Source organism: Kogia breviceps, chromosome 18 (assembly GCF_026419965.1).
Source record: "Kogia breviceps isolate mKogBre1 chromosome 18, mKogBre1 haplotype 1, whole genome shotgun sequence".
Taxonomy (NCBI): Eukaryota; Metazoa; Chordata; class Mammalia; order Artiodactyla; family Physeteridae; genus Kogia; species Kogia breviceps.
The window spans coordinates 48,822,840-48,843,738 of NC_081327.1; the positions used below are offsets into that span (position 1 = coordinate 48,822,840).

The 20,899-nt window shown below is 43.2% G+C and overlaps 1 protein-coding gene across 4 annotated transcripts in view; it reads left to right on the plus strand.

The window, feature by feature from the left end:
• WWOX (WW domain containing oxidoreductase) overlaps positions 1–20,899 on the plus strand; it is a 964,720-nt gene that overhangs the window by 15,319 nt on the left and 928,502 nt on the right. The gene's annotated exons all lie outside the window — the stretch shown is intronic.

Genomic DNA, 20,899 nt, shown 5'->3' on the forward strand with positions numbered 1-20,899 from the left:
TAAATGTGGGGCAGCACCTGCCCTGCGCACTGTCCCCGGGGGCGGGGACGTTTGTTGGAAATCGTGCGCCTAGTTGCAGCGAGCAGATTGACCGTCACGGCGCCCACGGAGTGAAATCCAGGTTCTGTCAAACAACCATTGAAAAAATATTAACAAGTATGCACAGCTTAGCTATTTTCAGTCTCCTGTTCACTGGCAATGATGAATGATAAAGATTTCTTCCTAACCTCCAGTCTTAAACCAGTAGTGGTTAAAATTTGGTTTTTGAATCCCTTTCCGAGTATAGTCAGATTGAGGAGTTTCTTCGACCCTTTGAACTTTCATAACACTGGGCTGTTTCAAATGTTGTGACTTGAAATCTGGAATAGCCTGGCCTGGTTTCGATTTGTGAGTCAGAGGACCCGTTAACAAGAACAAAACCGTTTTTTGCCTGAACAAATACAAGCTGGCCACTTTAGTATACACCAGGAAAATATATTTTGGGACTGACACTTTAATTTTCTATTGGTATTTATGTTATCTGTAAATAAATCTCCCTAAGGTTCATTACAGGGATTCTAATAATGTGTACGTGTATACACACACTTACATACCAAAATTTATATACTTTGAGATATAAAAAGTATTTGCTCAAGCTATCAAAGTCAACCCCAAATTTGTTCTTGAAACAAAATGAAGGTATTGGATTTCCATGTGGGAATCCCAGAATGTTGTAGGTTTAATGTTGAAATTGGTTGTTTTGGCTTAGAGAGCCTGTTTTTTAGAGCTTGGGGTCTTGTTGCAAAATCATGTGTTGAAATTATAGTGTGAAGTGGAGTTACCATATTGTTTTATCCTACAAATCATCACCGCGATGAATTCATATCTGGTGTAGATTCCACCAGCTCTACGGTAGTACAAGAGAAGTGCTTTTCTTCATGTAGAAGAGTGTATTCATTGTTAACATTTTAAACCCACACTTTGACAGTAATGAACCAGACTCTCTTCCTCTCCACCCTCAGATCTTTATTTTCTTTTCCACACCTAGTGTTACTAAGTTTCGCCTTCTAGCCTAAATCATGCCTTTGACTATTTTTCCTCAGTTATTCCAAAAGATCCCATAGATTCGAGGCCACCTTAGAGTCATTTTCTTGGTTAAAATGTACTCATATGGGGTCATGACACTAGGGATCTTGAAATGCCTGATTACAGTCTCCTTTCCGGTTGTGTCAACAAGACTGAAACTAGTGGGATTTTGACGTTTCTCTTCTTTTTAAGAACCTTGTGCTCATTAAGTAGAGGAAAATTTTCTGAAATAATCGAAATAATCTTGGGAACTCAAGACTCCCATTTTATTTATTAAAAATTTTTTTAAAGATTTTATTTTATTTTTTTATACAGCACATTCTTATTAATTATTTTATACATATTAGTGTATATATATGTCAATCCCAGTCTCCCAGCTTATGCTTTCCCCCCTTGGTGTCTCTACCTCTGTGTCTATTTCCGCTTTGCAAACCGGTTCATCTGTACCATTTTTCTAGATTCCACATGTATGCGTTAATATACTAAAATTAAAAAACTTTAAAAAATTTTTTTAGTTTTTGGCTGCTTTGGGTCTTCGTTGCTGCGCGCGGGCTTTCTTTTAGTTGCGGCGAGCGGGGGCTACTGTTCCTTGCGCTGCATGGGCTTCTCATTGCGGTGGCTTCTCTTGTTGCGGAGCACGGGCTCTAGGCACATGGGCTTCAATAGTTGTGGCTCGCGGGCTCTAGAGCACAGGCTCGGTAGTTGTGGCGCACGGGCTTGGTTGCTCCGCAGCATGTGGGATCTTCCTGGACCAGGGCTCGAACCCGTGTCCCCTGCATTGGCAGGCGGACTCTTAACCACTGCGCCACCAGGGAAGTCGCCAAGACTCCCATTTTAAATTAAAAGCATTTGTGACCATTTCTCTTTTATGCTAAAATAAACCCATATATTGTAAGTAAAATGATTTTGGAATTATTTGTTCTGAGAAACTATTGAGATTTTTGACATTACTGGAAAAAGTCCTTGAATAATATTACATAAAAATTGAGAATTAGTACCTTATGAATTAAACAACCCTTTTTACATTTCAATATTCTTAGACATTGAATATACATGGGAATCACGTGTTCAGAGTATTTGAGAAGCTATATATCTAAAGGAAGAGATCAGTTGAAATATTCTAATGAGCCTCTTCTCATAATTTGATAATCACATCCAAAAATCTTATTTAAAAATGTATGCAGTAGCACAGGGGGATCAGCTCGGTGCTTTGTGACCACCGAGAGGGGTGGGAGGGAGATGCAAGAGGGAGGAGATATGGGAATATATGTATATGTATAGCTGATTCACTTTGTTATAAAGCAGAAACTAACACACCATTGTAAAGCAATTTTACTCCAATAAAGATGTTTAAAAAAAAAATTGTAGGACTTCCCTAGTGGCGCAGTGGTTAAGAATCCGCCTGCCAGTACAGGGGACATGGGTTTGAGCCCTGGTCCGGGAAGATCCCAAATGCTGTGGAGCAACAAATAAGCCCGTGTGCCACAACTACTGAGCCCATGTGCCTAGAGCCCATGAGCCACAACTACTGAAGCCCACTTGCCTAGAGCCCATGCTCCACAATAAGAGAAGCCACCGCAATGAGAAGCCCGTGCACCGCAACGAAGCGTAGCCCCCGCTCACTGCAACTCGAGAAAGCCTGTGTGCAGCAACGAAGACCCAACACAGCCAAAAATGAATAAATAAAATAAATTTATTTTAAAAAGTATGTCATATATAAATAATATGAGTACCTCATTAGATACCAAATGAAATATTTTTGTCACTTGAGGTCAGTTGAATTTCATACTTGCATGTAGATTGAGATTTTAATTTATTTGTTATAGTGTCAGCATACAAATGAGGCTCATACAAGCTTCTATTCATTGCCAAAGTGGTTCAAAATTCATAATTTAAAAATATTTCTGCCCTAATAGAGATTACAAGTGTTTTATCAGGTTTGCAAATTTGGCAATTATTTTACTTAATACCCAATTTAAAAAATTTGATTTTTTGCTTTTACGAATACGGTGACATAGTAATTGTCAGGAAAGAAAGGGTCCTATGTATTTTATGTAAATTACCTAAGAGAGAACAGTCTTCATATATATATTTATATTTTTCCTCCACTAGAGGGCTCTGTTGCCCTTTGATACAGTTAAACAAAAGCGGTAGCGTCTCAATGCGGTTTTCTACCTCTCAGCCGGTCTTGCTTTCATTTTTGTTAAATAATGCCTTTTACTTTTCTAACGTATCTTTTAGGTCTTGTACTTCTTGGTGAAAGAGTTCAAACTGAAGACCGTTACTCGTGTCATGTTTGTTTCTTTCTTCCTTCTCTCCCTCCGCCCCCGCCTCCCGCCCAATTTTTTTTTTCCTGGTATGAAATACCAAGGATGAAGAGATCCACTTAATAAAAAGGTCCATTGTATTCAGGGAGCAGCCTGTTCTGCCAGACTACACAAGGGCATGTGTTTTCATGACATTATTGGTTTTGGGTGTGCTGGCCTATCAGTAATGTGATTTTTCTTTTTCTAAGTGGAAATTGTTATATTTAAATATTAATGCCTCTGTTTAAGGTTCATTTAGAAGGCCTTGGTGATCTTATAGTTTTTTCTTAGAACATAGCATTCCTCTGCCCCCCCAACCTACCCAGTGTTATATAATTTATTGTAATTAGATTGTTTAATAATATGTTTTTGCAATAGAAAAGAATGTGTCCTTTTGGGCTTATTGTATGTTTCTTAACTAAGAGGCCATATTAAACCAAATACTTAATATGAAGCAAACAGCCAGTATCTGCACGTACAAGATCTTAAGGAGGGCAGTTTTCATTTTGGCTCTGTAACCAAAGTTTGAGGCAACCCATTAAATGTACGCTTCAGCTTTCAAACAGAAATTTGGCCCAGAAAAGGAAAACCGTTTTGGCTATATAAAACTCCTTATTTTAAAATGGGGACAAAATGAATACACCTTATTACATACTTTTATGTATTATATATTCTTCTTTTTCTCAGCAGCTTACTTTTTTCTCTGTTGTCTTTTGTTTAAAAATTATTATTTATTTATTATTTATTTTTGGCTGTGTTGGGTCTTTGTCTCTGCGTGAGGGCTTTCTCCAGTTGTGGCAAGCGGGGGCCACCCTTCATTGTGACACGCAGGCCTCTCACTATCGTGGCCTCTCTTGTTGCGGAGCGCAGGCTCAGCAGTTGTGGCTCACGGGCCTAGTGGCTCCGCGGCATGTGGGATCCTCCCAGACCAGGGCTCGGACCTGTGTCCCCTGCATTGGCAGGCAGACTCTCAACCACTGCGCCACCAGGGAAGCCCACTTTTTTCTCTCTTTAAAATGAAAGAGCCAGGAAGCGCCGTGAATATACTTTTGTAACAGTGCAAAAACTCCTTCACCAGAGTTAAAATATTTTGCTCGTTCCTTTACAGATGTGTTCTTTGTCTATCCAGTAAAGATGGTTAAAACTAGATGGCTATTGTGGGAATTATTCCAGACTTGGTAATGAAAGGCGTGCCAACTCTTGGAACCCCCTTGACCATCGCTCATTTACAGTGACACAGCCCACGTCCTTTCTTCATTTTCTGTAGTATATACACAAAATGTTCAGATCCGAGTCCTCAAGCTTTTCCAGAATAATGTCGGGGGCGTCAGTAGAAGGGCCTTCTTGCAAAGATCTCTTAAATTAAGTCTCCGATAGATTGATCAAAAGTAAATTCCAAAAATCAGAGTTTCTTGCCTGAATTTATGATCTTCCTTTAGCTTAATATGTAACACTGCATTTCTTGAAGGGCCCGTCTTTATCTGCACCCCCCCCCTCCCCCGGCAAATGAGCTAAATGGGAAATATCCTCCTATTTAATGAGTTGTGTGACAGGGCTGGAATCTAATGGTTTCAAATCTGTGTTACTTGTTTACCAGGCTGTGCTGGGTGGTCTTCTGGATCCCTTTTGTTAGAAGCCACATTGAGATGGTGCTGTCTCTGAAAGCGAGTCAAGGTCTCCTCCCTAGACTCTGAAAGGAAAACTAAGACAGTGTGCCCCAGCAGGGGGTGGGGTGTGTGTGGAGAGTGTCAATGTGTGTGAGATGGGGTGTGGGAGACTCATTCCAGTGTTTTTAATATTCCTCCCTAGGGTAGGATGGGGGGACTGGCAAGGTGGGTGGGACCAGGCCTTTCACTGGAACGCATGATCCCCTGGAAAGAGGGACAGAATCAGAATCAAAGAACTTTCTTGTGTAGTTGTATGGAAACTGAAGTTAAAATGAATAAAATACTTTTCATTTTCACCCTTACCTCTGAAATGTACTGAATTATTCCAGATTACTATTTATTGTTCACTGTAATCTTCTCTCATATTGATAGCCTTTTAGAATTTACGAATATTCTGTACCTGTTGTCTTATTTAATTCTCGCCACAGTGCTCACAGGCACCCTGACCTCCAGTTAGGGTGAGAGCACAGAGAGGCGAGGTAACTTGCCTGAGGTCACACAGCTCTTGAGCGGTGGGTGCCTACAGAACTAGAGCCGAGAACTTCGGACTCTGTGCCCAGGGCCCTCCTCCTTCTCCTTGCTGCTGCCTTGTTCCAAGGAATAGTGCTCAGTTCTGCCCACGCTCTTACCAAGCAGCTTAGCCAGTCTGTCTGAAATCAACAAATTTATCTTAATGAATCTCCGAAAGCCTGCTCTGGGCCAGGCTGTGTGCTGAATGTGGTGCCTGTTGGGAGGGGCGAGGCTGATGTGATCTCTGAACTGCTGGGTGATTGTGGATTAGTACACGGACACTCTCTCTTTCGAATTCCCCTTTGGTGTTATTTTAAAATAAGTTTGGGGAAAGAATTACGAGGAATGGAAGCTGGCATTTGTCAAACTCACATAAATCCCAGGTGTTAGGCTAGAATTATTTATTATTGTTATAAAACATGTATTCCTTATGGAAACTTAGAAAATGCAGAAAAGTAAAAGGAAACATAAATGTAGATAAGGAAAAAACATCACCCCAAATTATTACCAACCAGAATTAACTGTCAGTATATAGCATATATGATTCTCAGCATTTTCCCCTTACCTTCTATTGTGATTTTTCTATTTAACTGTGGTTATGAGCATCTTTGCCTGTCGTACAATATTCTACAACAGCTTAAGTGGTTGCATAGCCTCATATGGTTCTAACCTTTCTCCCTCTGTAGCACATTTGGGTGAATTTCAGCTTTTTGATAGCCATGGAATGGAGATGAATGTTGTGTAATTAAATGTTTGTACCCTTTCGTGACTATTCTGTAGTTTTGTTTTCTGGAATTGGAATTGCTGAGTCAGGGCATTTGTTTCCTAATTTTAAAATCTTGGTTTGTTTTGTCACACCACACCCCTGGAAGCTTGTACCAATTTAAACGCCCATTTGCCCTGCATCCTTGCCAGTCTTGGCATTTAGCATTTTTTAAACAGTATCCCTTAAATTTGCATGTCTCTGGTGATGAGATTGATCAGCTCTTTCTATGTTTGGCCATTTGTATTTATTCTTTTATGAATCGCCTTTCCATCTTACATGCGTAACTATTGGATATGTATCAATTGCTAATTGATTGCTTGATTCATGTGGCAACATTTAATTTTCAAAATGTTTCTTTGTCTCAGAAGTTAATTTATCTCGAAGTGTCTATTACTTTAAGTACACACTCAGTCTTGTGACCCAGAGGCAATTCGTGAGAAGAAAGTTGGCTGCCCTCCCCGGTCTCCTTCACTAAAAACTCCTAAGTCTATATCTTATCTCTTACACCAGCTACAAATCATGGGCACCGCTGCTTCCTACCTGCATTTAAGGAGGGAGCACCCCAGCAAACTCAAAATCGGCCAGCTTACAATGGAGGTTGAGTCCCAAGATAGTGCAGTAGGTGACAATCAGTTCTTTGGGTTTGCAGATCTCCCCCCAGATCTTCTATTAATGGTAGTAACCCCTCTTCAGAGCTTTTCTCTGCATTATCTCATTTGATGAACCTGGCTCCTGCGTGGCGAAATTGTACCACTGCTGAAAATAGCTCTGCTGACAGGTGAAAGCTTGATAGGTAGTTGCTATCTGGAGAGGCAGCAGGGTGCAGGGGAAGCGATCAGGACTCAGGAAGCAGACGTGACCTAGTTTCCACACCTGGCCCCACCACGATTCATCGAGTGACTTGGGCCCAGTTACTTTCCTTCGCTGAGCGCTTGTTTTGCATCTGTGAAACATGGACACTATTTGTACTTTGCACAGGTTTTTTTAAATATACTTTTTTATTAAAAAAATTTTTTAAAAAAATATTTTTTATTTTTGGCTGTGTTGGGTCTTTATTGCTCTCAGTGGGCTTTCTCTAGTTGCAGCGAATGGGAGCTACTCTTCGTTCACTGCGGTGAGCGGGCCTCTCATCGCAGTGGCTTCTCTTGTGGAGCACGGGCCCTAGGTGTGCAGGCTTCAGTAGTTGTGGCACGTGGGCTCAGTAGTTGTGTCTCGCAGTCTCAGTAGTGGTGGCGCATGGGCTTCGTTGCTCCGCGGCACATGGGATCTTCCCGGACCAGGGCTCGAACCTGTGTGCCCTGTATTGGCAGGCGGATTCTTAACCACTGCGCCACCAGGAAAGTCCCTGCACAGTTGTTAAAGATGGGAACTCCAGAACGCCCAGGGAATTGTCTGCCGCATACTGCAGGCAGTTAGTAAACTGTAGTCATTTTGGGAATGGGAGGCAAGGCGATCAGGTTACTGACATTAGTTTGGTATTTTCCTAGCTTCCTGGTTCTTGGATCCTCAAAAGGCTGCCGTCATATCTGCAAGTTTGTCCTAAAACGACCTTTCTCAATAACTGTTTTAGGCGTCTACTTGTCTTTGGTATGAAAGGAAACATTTTAGATATTTTTTGGTTGGAGGTCAGATGGTAGCTGCATCCAGGAAAAAGAATCAAGTGAAAGAAAGAAAGGAAAAAAAAAAAGTTATTTTTCTTGCAGTCAAGGAGGAAAAAAAGATCTATTAAACTTGGGGGGAAGAAAGGAAGGAAAACTATTAAACCTTAAATGAATGCATCATAGTAACATCTTTATTCCAAGAGTCTGGCATCAGAGCTCGGGTTCACTTGAGTTTGTGATGGTTTATAGGACTGCCTGGAATATTAAGTATAAATGTCCAGCTTAGCCGTCCCTTTCGCTTGAGAAAGAACATCAGCACTTCAAAAGGTATGATGGGTTTTATTGGAGACCACGGGGACATGTTAGGAGGAGAACTGGCTGTGAGTCAGGTGGACGTTAACTTTTGTGACCTAAGGCCTGTCACTTAGCTCTCTCGAGCCTCCGTTTCCTCATCTGTAAAATAGAGAGACTCGTACTCTGTCACCCACTCTTTATTTATTTATTTGATATTGGAGTATAGCTGGTTTACAACGTTGTTAGTTTCAGATATACAGCGAAGGGAATCAGTTATACTTACACGTATACATATATCTATTCTTTTTTGGATTCTTTTCCCATATAGGTTACTACAGAATATTGAGTAGAGTTCCGTGTGCTATACAGTAGGTCGTTACTAGTTATCTATTCTATGTATAGTAGTGTGTATATGTTAATCCCAATCTAATTTATCCCCGCCCCTTTCGCCTTTGGTAACCATAAGTTTGTTTTGTACATCTGTGACTCTAGTTCTGTTTTGTAAATCAGTCCATTTGTACCATTTTTTAGATTCCACAAGTAAGTGATATCCTATGACGTTTGTCTTTCTCTGACTTCACTTTGTATGATAATCTCTAGTTGCATCTATGTTGCCGCAAGTGGCATTATTTCATTCTTTTATGTCTGAGTAATATTCCGTTGTACCTGTGTACCACATTTTCTTTATCCATTCCTCTGTCGATGGACATTTAGGTTGCTTCCGTGTCTTGGCTGTTGTAAATGGTGCTGCACTGGACACTGGGGTGCCGTCACCCACTCTTTTGTCAGGATAAAATAAAACAACGTGCACATGCAGTAGTGAAGAGTCCAGTAGCATTTATGTGGTTGCTTGCAGTTGGGGGAAAAAATCACCTAACGGTTGTCAGAAAAGGCAATCCTACAGGACGAGGCTTTAGGTTTGGAAGATGGAGGAGGACGGAGAGTAATTTAATTCCATGACGGATGGAATAAAATAGGATCTCTTGATCTTTTTTTTGTTAGGACCCGCTGAGAGGTATCAGCAAATATCTTCTCCAGGGTTCAGAAAGGTAACCGGACTTCAAGTACCTTTGTCGAGCCTTGGGCCCTTGATTTGGTGGTGATGACTAGGAAATTTTGTTTGTTTGTCTTTTGGCCACACCACGTGGCATGCGGGATGTTAGTTCCCCGACCGGGGATCGAACCCTTGTCCCCTGCAGTGGAAGCGTGGAGTCCCAACCACTGGACCGCCAGGGAAGTGCGACTAGGAAATATTAACGGATGCTGTCCCACCCGGGGTTGACAGGCTGTGATGCTGGCCAGCTCCTCAGGAGCGGAAACCTGCAGCGTAACAAGAAGGGCATCTCTGCAGAGGCAGAAATGGCCAGGGTCTGCAGCCGTGCTGAGCTTCCATAGGTGAAAATGTTGGCGCTTGGGCAGCACATTTTCTGGTTGCGTTCTATTTCAGTTGGCCAGGCCCTTCCTCACCTCTCTTCGCAGTGCCGAGCGAATACAGATGTACACGGGGAGAGCGAACTAGGTGCTCTTGGCTTGTGGAACATTAACAAATTTTCCAGTAGCGTCTCCAGTCTGGAAGCTGTTTTCCTTGTGATCGCACGAAGCAAGAGAGTGAAAATAATCTCCTTCAAACGGAGAGATTCTACTGTGTTAGCCACCACTGGCTGTAAGGATGAATCTCAACACTTTTTGCATCTCTCAGTGTAAGGTCTGCTGACTGCCTTCAGTTTTTCTGTGTGGTGTGTCATACAGGAGGGCGGCTGTGGCTTCTTCATTCAGCAGCTGTGTTTGAGAAGCTTCTGTCAGCCGAGAGATCATCACTGTATTCCAAGTGGCATTACTGGAAGAAAAAAAAAAAAATGGAAAAGAAATGCCATTACAACTTTATCTATTAGCAAAGGAAGCTTCCATTCCGTGTACAGTTACCAGATTGAGTATTTGGCAAGGTAGAGAGCAGTGCTAACAGATCCATCTGGGGAAACGTCTCAGTCAGGGAGCAGAGTCAGATTTTTGGCAAACGATACCCTCCTTGCAGCCTAAAAAGCTGAGTTGGGAGCTGCTGGTCTCTGTGCCTGAGGGCCCTTCTCTACGGAGCCTGGCCACGGCCGCTTGCCGCATGTTTCTCTTTTATTGCCCGTTGGCCTGACTGGGGAGGGACTTGACCAGAGGAAACCAGTGGTGTTTGTGTGTCATCATCGTGGGGCTCTTACACTTGCCTGAGGGCACACATGTGCCTCTATCGTTATGTTCCTTACCCGTTTACTTAATGATTAAAAAGAGCCAGCAACTTGCTTGCTTGCCGTTCTGGAGGTCAGAAGTCCGAACGAAATCAGTCTTACTGGCTGAAGTCAGGTCGTTGTCAGGGCCGGCTCCTGGAGGCTCTCGGGGGACAGTCTGTTTCCTCACCTTTTTTTTTTTTTTTTTTTCTTTTTTCGCGGTACGCGGGCCTCTCACTGTCGTGGCCTCTCCCGTTGCGGAGCACAGGCTCCAGACGCGCAGGCGCAGCGGCCGTGGCTCACGGGTTCCCGGATGTGGGATCTTCCCGGACCGGGGCACGAACCCGCGTCCCCCGCATCGGCAGGCGGACTCTCAACCACTGCGCCACCAGGGAAGCCCTCCTCACCGTTTTAGAAGCTTGGCCTGTGGATGTTTCCTCGACCTTCGAAGCGTGTCTCTCTCTGTCACACCACCTTCTCCTCTTGTGCAGACAAGTCCCCCTCTTACGACAACAGTTTTCCTCACCTGGGGTCCACTGGGATCAGCCAGCGTGATCTCCCCATCTCAAGACCTTCATCACATTTGCAGAGTCCCCCCCCCCCACCATGTAGGGTGACGTTCACAGGTTCCAGGGACTCGGATGTGGGCATCTTTGGGGGCCGCTCCTCAGGAACCTCAGAAGGTGATGGATTGTCTCTAAGGACGCTTCACCTGCAGCATTGACGTCTTCTGTCCCCACCCCACCTCTCCCCTACCTAACTGTTTCTTCGGGCTGGGTGATTATTTTTTCCCTAGAAAAAGTCTGGTCCCGTGCGTCGGCGTTCTGAGTTTGCGAGCAGCCGTACGATGCCGCTTGTCCTCCAGTCGGGGTTCGTCCAGGACCGGATGGGGTCTGAATGTCTGGGACTCGCCGTAGTGCTGCTGAGTGACTTCATATCACGTGACAGTGACTAAGGGAGGGGGACCAGCTCACACTTGCTCGTTCCCCTAGCTGGGGGCCATTTGGTCAAGAGTAGAGCCTCCCAATCAGGACACAGAGGAAACTGGGGTCTGTAGCCTGGGTCTGGCCCCCAGGTGATTTGTTTGGTCCACACAGAAATGGCCTGTGGTGTTTTCTGTTTTGTTTGAGATTAACTGCCAACATGTAAAAATCAAGAGCGTTTACTTAAAAGTCATCTTCATTTCTTTCTTTAAAAATTTTATTTATTTAGTTTTGGCTGCGTTGGGTCTTTGTTGCTTCGTGCGGGCTTTCGCTGGTTGCTGCGAGCGGGGGCTACTCTTCGTTGCGGCGCGCGGGCTTCTCACTGCGGTGGCTTCTCTTGTTGCGGAGCACGGGCTCTAGGCACGCGGGCTTCAGTAGTTGTGGCCCGCAGGCTCTAGAGCTCAGGCTCAGTAGTTGTGGCACATGGGCTTAGTTGCCCCGCGGCATGTGAGATCTTCCCGGACCAGGGCTCGAACCCGTGTCCCCTGCATTGGCGGCGGATTCTTAACGACTCTGCCTCCAGGGAAGCCCTAATCTTGATTTCTGGCTCAAAAAAATCAGAAGAGCTGGCAACCCTGGGCCCTGTTCCCAGCAAGCAGAATTGCACTGAGTTTGTTTCCCTGCTGTTAGGCAAAGCTGTTTCCCACGAGTATGTCCTGTTACCTGCCTGGTCGGTGTGGATTGCGTGTAGAACCCTGGTTTAGTGTCTGGGATGAGGCTGTGTGGAGAGAGGGCTGGCTGGATCATAGGGACATGCACACCCTTAACTCCATCATTTGTGCAGTCAACAGACATTGAGAACTAGGTGCCAACTCTTCAGTGTTGAAGCAGACAGGATGCCTTGCCCCTCTGGAGCTGCGAACTAACCAAAATATCAGCCACTTGATCTTTGTGCTTCCAGAGAATGTTTACATTTATTTGCTTTATGGTATAGTTTTTTTTTTCTAACCACACATTTCCCTGTACACATGGATGTCTCTGGGCAGTTTATAATTATTTCTGTGTTTCTCTGTATTTATTTTTATTTTAAATTTTTTTTTTTTTTACTGGAGTGTAGTTGCCTTACAATGTTGTGTTAGTTTCTACCGTACAGCAAAGTGAATCAGCTATACATATACATATATCTTCCCTTTTTGGATTTCCTTCCCATTTAGGTCACCACAGTGTATTAAGTACAGTTTCCTGTGCTATACAGCAGGTTCTCATTAGTTGTCTATTCTATACATAGTATCAGTAGTATATGTATGTCAATCCCCATCTCCCAATTCATCCTACCCCCCTTTCCCCCTTGGTATCCATACATTTGTTCTCTCCCTCTATGTTTCTATTCTTCTTGTGTTTAAAAGTACAGGATACTAAAACCTTTTTGTTTAATTCATGAGAAGATATCTGCAAATGAATCACCAAATAGGTTCTTGTAAATTAAGGACAGCATTCGCTATCTTGACTGATGCTTTAAAAAAATTAAAAAAAAAAAAATATTTATTTTTGGCTGCGTTGGGTCTTCGTTTCTGTGCGAGGGCTTTCTGTAGTTGCGGCAAGTGGGGGCCCCTCTTCATCGCAGTGTGCGGGCCTCTCACTGTCGCGGCCTCTCGTTGCAGAGCACAGGCTCCAGATGCGCAGGCTCAGTAGTTGTGGCTCGCAGGCTTACTTGCTCCGCAGCATGTGGGACTTTCCCAGACCAAGGTTCGAACCCGTGTCCCCTGCATTGGCAGGCAGATTCTCAACCACTGCACCACCAAGGAATCCCTTTTTTAAATTTTTGAAGTATATTTTATTTTTTTATTCAGCAGGTTCTTATTATTATCCATTTAATACATATCAGTGTATATATGTCAGTCCCAATTCATCACCCCACCCCTCTGCCATTTTCCCCCTTTGGTATCCATATGTTTGTTCTCTACATCTGGGTTTCTATTTCTGCCCTGAAAACCAGTTCATCTGTACCATTTTTCTAGGTCCCATATATATACGTTAATATATGATATTTGTTTTTCTCTTTCTGACTTACTTCACTCTGTATGACAGTCTCTAGGTTCCTCCACATCTCTACAAATGACCGAATTTCGTTCCTTTTTATGTCTGAGTGATATCCATTGTATATATGTACCACATCTTCTTTATCCATTCGTCTGTCGATGGGCATTTGGGTTGCTTCCATGACCTGGCTATTGTAAATAGTGCTGCAGTGAACATTGGGGTGCATGTGTCTTTTTGAATTATGGTTTTCTCAGGGTATATGCCCAGTAGTGTGATTGCTGGGTCATATGGTAATTCTGTTTTTAGTTTTTTAAGGAACCTCCATACTGTTCTCCATAGTGGCTGTATCAATTTACTTTCCCACCAACAGTGCAAGAGGGTTCCCTTTTCTCCACACCCTCTCCAGCATTTGTTGTTTGTAGATTTTTTGATGATGCCCATTCTAAGTGGTGTGAGGTAATATCTCACTGTAGTTTTGATCTGCATTTCTGTAATAATTAGTGATGTTGAGCAGCTTTTCATGTGCTTCTTGGCCATCTGTATGTCTTCTTTGGAGAAATGTCTATTTAGGTCTTCTGCCCATTTTTGGATTGGGTTGTTTGTTTTTTTAATATTGAGCTGCATGAGCTGTTTATATATTTTGGAGATTAATTCTCTGTCCTTTGATTGGTTTGCAAATATTTTCCCCCATTCTGAGGGTTGTCTTTTTGTCTTGTTTGTAGTTTCCTTTGCTTTGCAAAAGCTTTTAAGTTTCATTAGGTCCCATTTGTTTATTTTTGTTTTTATTTCCATTACTCTAGGAGGTAGGTCAAAAAAGATCTTGCTGTGATTTATGTCCAAGAGTATTCTTCCTATGTTTTCCTCTAAGAGTTTTATGGTGTCCAGTCTTACATTTAGGTCTCCAATCCATTTTGAGTTTATTTTTGTGTATGGTGTTAGGGAGTGTTGTAATTTCATTCTTTTACATGTAGCTGTCCAGTTTTCCCAACATCACTTATTGAAGAGACTGTCTTTTCTCCATTGTATATCCTTGCCTCTTTTGTCATAGATTAGTTGACCGTACGTGTGTGGGTTTATCTCTGGGCTTTCTATCCTGTTCCATTGTTCTATATTTCTGTTTTTGTGCCAGTACCATATTGTCTGGATTATTGTAGCTTTGTAGTATAGTCTGAAGTCAGGGAGTCTGATTCCTCCAGCTCTGTTTTTTTCCCTCAAGACTGCTTTGGCTATTCGGGGTCTTTGGTGTCTCCATACAAATTGTAAGATTTTTTGTTCTCGTTTTGTAAAAAAAAAATGCCATTGGTAATTTGATAGGGATTGCATTGAATCTGTAGATTGTTTTGGGTAGTATAGTCATTTTCACAATACTGATTCTTCCAGTCCTAGAGCATGGTATATGTTTCCGTCTGTTTGTATCATCTTTAATTTCCTTTATCTTGACTGATGCTTTTTAAGTCTTCCTATGAGTCTCTAATTTTTCTTAAGCTTTATCTCCATGTACGCCTCTTTGTGTAACTAAAACATGAAATCTAGAGCTCACTCCTAAAGACTTCAGTGTGCCACCCTAAATTTTTCAAAATTCTGCAATATAGCCGATGTTTAAATTTTACGTAACGGGTGATAAAAAAGTTTTTTGCTTGCAATTTGTGAACTCAAATACTATCTGAAAATGTGACCACTTTCCCTGCAGCCTTAAAATCCTAAGTCTAGGCAACGATTCTCTACCTCATGGTTGAATACTGTGCTTTGCAGCTGCCACACCAGTTGAGGAGCTGGAAAATGGATTGGAGCAAAGAAGAGTCGTGGCAATTATAAACGGTAAAGGAAAGCAAAACCTGTGAATAAGTACAGGATGAGCAAAAAGTTCCCGTTAACTTGAACAAAGCGTGGATCTGTGGTCAAGTCCCTGTTAACTTGGACAAAGCGTGGATCTGTCGTTTGTATTAATCACAGTTCCATTGCTTGCCTTGTGGTAATAAGCATGCAGCTGTATTAGGATATTTTTAAAGCTTCTTCTCTGCCTTTTGATGTTTGTATTTACAGTCTAAGCCATTATGTACTGCTCAGATAGTATGTGCTAAAAATCAGCGGTTTGTTTGAGTGGCATGCTTACTCATTTTGTTTGGTGGACAGATTTCTTTCACAGTCCTGGCTGGCTTTCCTGTAACTGGCTTCTGTGCTTCGCTCCGTGTTTTGACTCAGCCCGCTTTTCCTCACGCCACTGATGGTATAGCTGAGCTCTGCTAATGCTGTCATCAATCTGGCAATATATACCAGGGAGGTTTTAGATTTGCCACGACTCTTCTTTGCTCCGATCCATTTTCCAGCTCCTCAACTGGTGTGGCAGCTGCAAAGCACAGTATTCAACCGTGAGGTAGGGAATCGTTGCCTAGACTTAGGATTTTACATTCTGTCGAGGCTGCAGGGAAAGTGGTCACATTTTCAGATAGTATTTGAGTTCACAAATTCCAAGCAAAAATTTTTTTTTTTATCACCCGTTATGTAAAATTGAAACATCAGCTGAATTGCAGAATTTTGAAAATTTTAGGGTGGCACACTGAAGTCTTTAGGAGTGAGTTCTAGATTTCATGTTTTAGTTACTATAAAGCAGGTCTTGTTTGGGTTGAAGAATTTAATAATGTTTAACTTTTCAAAGGATACAACTCTAATCATCGTGTGTTCTGTTTAAACTGTCCACAGAGAAGTATCTTGAAAGTGAAATAGTTTCAAATGAATTCCTAAAGAAGAAATGCTGATGGCTTTAAATGAATGTTAGAGATTGAACTGTTGAAGCTTCCATATTGCACATCACAGGAGGCTAATCCTGGGGACGCTGGTTTACAAAAGCGAGTGTTGCAGTTAGGCTGAGCTGAACTGGGCAGGGAACTAAACAAGACAGAGTTGTCACGTGTAGAAATAAGCGATTCCAAGTTTACAGTCAGTGCCATGCTTCCGTCCTCCTAACAGATTTTGTGGATCTTACACGGGTTTTAGGGAGGTCTGTGTGTTTTCTTAAATGTTCCTTGACTGCTCCCCCCTTTTTTCTAATATTTATTTATTTGGTTGTGCTGGGTCTCATTTGTGTCAGGCGAGCTCCTTAGTTGTGACATGCCAACTCTTAGTTGTGGCACGCATGTGGGATCTAGTTCCCTGACCAGGGATCGAACCTGGGCCCCCTGCATCGGGAACGTGGAGTCTTATCCACTGCGCCACCAGGGAAGTCCCTTGACTGCTTCCTGTGACAGTGACTTTATATTGTATGGGGTGTGTGTGTGTGTGTGTGTGTGTGTGTGTGTGTGTGTGTGTGTGTGTTCACGTCGGTGGGGAGAATTCAGCTCTCGTGCCAAATAAGAAACAGCAAACATTGTTCATGTTGACTTAACCGTTTGCTTAAATATTAGTATTGGATCTCAGAGTCAACATGCTCGCAGGATGGCTTTGTTTTCAGTAAAGGCCATGTTAGAAAACTATCTGCTCTGCCTGATAGCATTTCTGCATAGCTGTCAGAAATCTGTATTTAGAAACTTACCCATATTCTTAATTCTGGGCATTGCGATAAACGATAGTGTGGACTTCCCACTGACTGTTTTCTGCGCACGTGATGCTTGTGATGCCTGCGGAATTGTACCTATTCCCTGGGTCTTTGGGGAACCGCTAAACCCTCTTTCCTTAGTTTCCTTAACCTTTTTTTCTCATTATGACAGTCAGTTGGCGAGTTTGCTTTCTCTTTACTTCTGTGACTCAGAACCCAAATCTGGCTCATCTCTCCGTCCTCTGTTTAGTTTCATATTTTACTTTAATCTTTCTGAACATCAGTATCTGTCATTATGGTATTTAAGCTCTTGGAAGAATCCGGCAGTTGCCAACTCTTTGAGAAAATAAAGCCCTCCACTGTTGTGGTGTTCTGCTTAGGCCTAGTTAAAATCTCATATTTTTTGGCTAAGGTTGTGATGATTTAGGTGCTGTTTGTAATTAATAGCAGGGACTATCTTCTTTGTTTTGAGGAGCATAACTTTGGTTTTAGAAAGCTTGATCGTGTTTTTTTCTCCACGGTAGATGTGAAAAGAACCCGGAAAGTACGAGGACATTTATAATATTATCACACAGTGGTCCCACTGTGCTGATGTATCCAAGAGAGAAAATCTGAAAGAAAGCATTAAACTGCAGCAAGAGGCAGTTTCTGGCATACGGTGCTGTTGGCCCAGCGAGATGGAAGAGAGGAAAGAAGTGTGATACACAGATAGCGGAGGAGAGGTGTTGCCTGTACCCTGCAGCATCCCAGTGCCGGGGCCGGGGTGTGTAGACGGCACAGGTGGCTCCGCTGTCCTCTGTGGATGAAGACAGGCCCTTGCTGAGAAATAAGGAGTATAGACTCTCCCCCATCAGGTTCATCTCCTGGAGTGGAGGTGCAACGACTCGGGAGGGCAGCGTTTGAAACGTGCAGCATGACTTTTAAAGTCTGGTTCAGAGCCCCACGCCGGTCAGCTCCATTGTAGCTGACCAGATGTCGGGGAGGACTTGTTAGAGGGGAAGGCTTTTGTTTCCTTGAAAGTGAACATCTGAAATAGTGTTTGCATTTCTTCTTAGAAGCACAAGAGAGAGAAATGCAGTAGGGAGAACTTGGATTTTCAACTAGGCAGTCACTCTAGTTTTCTTATCCCAGTAAAGGAAATTTTGTTAATTGCAGTCAGATCCTAGAGGCCAGGTCGACTCCTGTACATTTGATCATAGGAGGCTCTTCTGTTCTGTGAACTGAGATTCTTTCTTCCATTCATGACATTGATCTAAATCAGGCTTTCTTTTCTTTCTACTAAATTTTTCAGTTATCAAGAGGCTAAAATAATAATTAGACTGAAAGTATTACTGGGGGAAAAAATTAAATCACTTCCGCTAAAACTGACCCAAAAAGATAATGGGAAGGAAAATGATATTTGTAGGCGTGTCTGTCTGATTCCCTTTGTACTTGATATGAATTCTTTTAGGAGTTGAACATAGAAGCATGTGTGCATTTGTGCAACTTTTGAGATCTGTAGGATAGAGAATTCACCTCTCTAACTGGAATTTATTTAGCGTGCAAATGTAGGTAGATGATTGTTTTATGTATGCCTGGTACTGAATGATGGGTAGGTGTGATAACTGTGTATAGAATTAAAGTCCAAGGGGTGCTTTTATGGCGGCAGGCTGGAAATGGCATTGGATTTTCTTATGGCTTTTTCATGTCCATTTTGATGAATATATTTATTACTTCTATAATGAGTAGTACACACGGTTGGTTAGCCAAGGTATTGAACTTTATCAACCTTGGCTGAAATTCACAATGCGTGCCAAACTTGTTGTAACATGTAAGAAATTACATCTGGGCTAAAAGGTTCAATAATGATTACTCTTGTAATGGAATCTTTTACAAAGCATGGGATTTCATGATATGCCTCTGCTTTTTTAAAGAGTATAGTGCTACAGTGAAACAAGGATTAACACAGAACTGAAAAAAAGGATCCGCTTGTGGTGTAGATTCAGACTTAGGATAGGTTCCTTCGACTCTCAGGACGGGATGAGAAAATTTTCGGATCTTGTCTCCTGGGTTATGTGTAGCCTGGTGTTGGCTCTTACACGGCTCTCTCTCTAGACCTCTCTCGAGCGAGCTGTAATCACGTGACTTGTGAACCTTTCGGGTCTAGAAGACAAAACCTAATAGTGTGCTGCTTTATCCCATCTGTGTATAAATTCCAAACTGATTTGAAATGTGCAGCCACGTTCTCCTTAAAATACAGTGACTCGAGGTCCGTAGAACGTTGTACTCTAATAAGAGGGATCCAAGCTCAGATCGGGCAGGTCGCCCATCAAGAGGGGTGCAGGTTTCAAGGCCCCAGCAGGTAACACATTTTCCCCCGTTTTCCAAGTTATGAACTGATTGAGAAATAGGACACAGTGTAAGGCGAACAGAAGGCTGGTGCGTTACCTTAACGCCTGGCCCAGCCGATACGGGAGAGCACGGCCTCTACGTGGGGACCGGTGGGCTCTCGGGTCCTGAGCCCCAGAGTTTGACAGGGGGATGGGTTGCTGCCGGGTCCCACCAGACCACCCGTGAGGGCAGAGCCCCCCCCCCCCCCCCCAGCAGCACGCACACAGAGTGGGGCGTGTGATGTCTCTATAAGGAGAGGAAGGACAGGGCCCTGTGGGCCCCGCGCTCTGTCCTCGATCCCCTAACCACACAGGCTGTCCGGCTGCCAAGGGCAAGAGTCAGTGAGGGTAAGAGGATGTTAACACAAGTGGGGATCCCTTCACCCAGAAAGACGTACCTGAAATGGGAGAGCTGGTAAAAATGATTAAGCGTTGGGACAGTAAGGCTGCAACATACACGTGTATCCACTGCCTGGTTTTATTTTGGATTGTGAGCCCTCACTCTTTCTTGGATAATTAGACATGCTTTTTTTTTTTTTTTTTTTCTTTTTTTTTTTAAACTTCTATACTTTTCAGCTTGGTAACTCTGGGGCCTTGTTCCCTGTTCTTAACCCCCGAGTCTCAGTTTCCCCGTCCGTGAAGCGGGCACCATGACACCAATGTCATAGCGTTGTGAGACTTCAGTGAGATGAAGTGAAGGCACCCAGCGTGGTGTGTGTCACCTTGTCTTGTTCACCATGAGTTTCCTTATCTTTCATTTTGTTACTAAGTTTTAAACTTAGCTTCTTAACTTTTTATCGTGAGCACTTGCGTATGGACGCCAGCACAGAGGGAATTATGTTTTTGCTTAAGAGGTCAAAAGGAGCTGGTGTCAGGTGCACCTTTGTATGAAATAGGGAGGGAAAATCAACTGTGTTTTAAATTCACGGACCGAGCTGTTGAGGGACGCCTTCACTTGTCACCGTGTCTGTCCTACGTTGGGAGTTCGATGAATATTAGCCTGTTTCGTTCGACTGCCCTTGAAGGGATTTCTGCAAAGCCATGGCTTTGTATGCCCCACTTGGACAGCGTCCACACTTAACAGAATAGACAGAATAGAGCAGGCCTGTCTTTTTCCACATCCGTTTGCTTCAAGCCTCAGCCCTTCCCACAGCACGTGAGCATCGCAAACCACAGACACAGGATGGTGTGACAAGCGCAGACCAGGGAGAGAGCCCCTTTCTCCAGGGAAATGTGAGTTCTTTGGAACAGATCAGCTTTCCCAGTGGCCAGAATGGTGAACAGTTGTCCAGAAGGTGGTTGTCGCCCGACCGTCTGCTTGGCTTGCGCCACCGCCTCTGGGAGAGCTGATGGTAGCCCTCGCTGTAGAATTGCAGAGTATCACACAGCCGCGCCGGCCCTCTGTTACTATAGCGGGAGCCACCCCTCGTTTGCTGACCGCGCAGCCCGCCTTTCACTTATTCTGTCTTCGATGAAATACTTCTCTTTAATTCTACTAAATTTACTTCTCATGTTAAGAACCATGGTATTGTACTTGCCGTTCGCAGCATGCACCTCATTTGTTTTATTTTTTATAATGCTTCATCGGAACTCAGTTGAGCAGTTAGGAAGTG